We start from the raw sequence: 1,686 nt of genomic DNA, 5'->3' as shown, positions 1-1,686 counted from the left end.
CCCCACAAGTTTGAGTGGAATTTTGAGTGTCAAAATTTGGTTAACTCAAACATGCATGCTTGCCACATAATCCCAAACTCTTGAGTGGAATTTTAAGTGTCAAAATTTGGTGATCTCAAGTTTGCATTGAACATGCAAACTTGACTCTTTAAATAGAGTGATCATGATACTTGGAGGGGATTCTTCATCTTGATGAAAAACCTTGAGAAAAACTTCTCACAAACACTCTCTTTCACATATACAAAATCCCTCCCAAGTTTAGTCACTCACCGGATTCCACAATCCCGTTCTAAGGCCGGAGGATAGTGGAGAAGACACTAGTGGTGGTTCGAAACCAGTTCGTGAGGCAAAAGGAGTTTGAACTACAAAAGGTTAGTATTTAAACTCATTAAGTTTTAATACTTATGAACATGCTAGTGATTTACAATAATTGATGTTCTAAAAGTGCCTAAGATCCAAATTGCTTCCGCATGTGTTATATTAACACCATCAACTCTATGTAGTTTAGGTTGCATGTAGAATCATTCAAGCTTGATATGATCAATCTTGCTTGTGGAGTGATTCGAATCTCAAACAAGTATTTGAGATATTTGATCAACAAGAATCATTGAAGCTAGACATGATCGATCTTGCTTCTGGAGTGATTCGAATCTCAAACAAAGTGTTCTTGGCTTGAGATATTCGATCGACAAGGTAATCCGAATCTTATTCCCCTTGTATTGATTCCTTATCTTATCATTGAATACTTCAAGGAGTCTTGCAAGTTGGATTTCTACCAAGGGAGAGTTCTTACTCTCGTATTTATTGCTTTGTTTTAATTAATAAAAATCAAAACGGTTCCCAATGTTTCCGCTGTATGGATGAAGAGTTAATTCTCCTTCAGTATGACCCACTCTACCACCCTTCGAAGAAAGATAATATTAGGCATTGAGAAGATAAGAACCTACCCTTGAATAGGTTACTTGGATTACGAATAGTTGAACTCCAGTTCTACATGCATGGTTGCAGATGAGATACTTGTGAAACATGTTCAGATAGAGGCAAAGTCTCTAGATAACACGATTCAAGAACCACCTTAGAAATGGTCGTGTTCATGGCTAGAAAACAAGAAAGCCCGGCAGAAGACATAGTTTGTCTTAGGTGAAACCTAGATATAGAACATTATGTCTACCTGCAAAGGAAGCATCCTATGGGCTAAGGAAGACTAGTCACCACACTAGAGCTTATAGTGAATTTCTTAGGATCTCATATCAAGACTTGAGAGGTTGTCGTGCATGGATGAGCTAGTGATGAAATATCACTACTAAAAGAGGTTTGACTAGGTCAACCATAAGACATTACAGGAGCTAGCCTAGGAGAACACCATAAGACTCACAGAAGAATTATCTTTCCCGAATAGCTCGTACTTAACTCAGATAAGTAACAGTGTCCAAAGTGAGCAATATGTCAGGGTGTCACGATGATAAGAGGTGGAGTTGGCCACATGAGAAGAAACTAAGATCATGGTAAGGATCATGGTAAGATCAGGTTACCTTGAAATGAGGATTAGATAAAAGGACATACGGAAGAATTTTTTAAAGAGTTGTTATGAGTACTGAGAGATACCTTGTAGAGTTTAAGAATTAGATGAATTAAGTGTTTAGAACTCATTTGTTACCGTTTTCATGGTTTTCTGAGGGCATACAA

Source organism: Cucurbita moschata, unplaced genomic scaffold (assembly GCF_002738365.1).
Source record: "Cucurbita moschata cultivar Rifu unplaced genomic scaffold, Cmos_1.0 Cmo_Scf00059, whole genome shotgun sequence".
NCBI lineage: Eukaryota > Viridiplantae > Streptophyta > Magnoliopsida > Cucurbitales > Cucurbitaceae > Cucurbita > Cucurbita moschata.
This window is presented reverse-complemented; position numbering follows the sequence as displayed.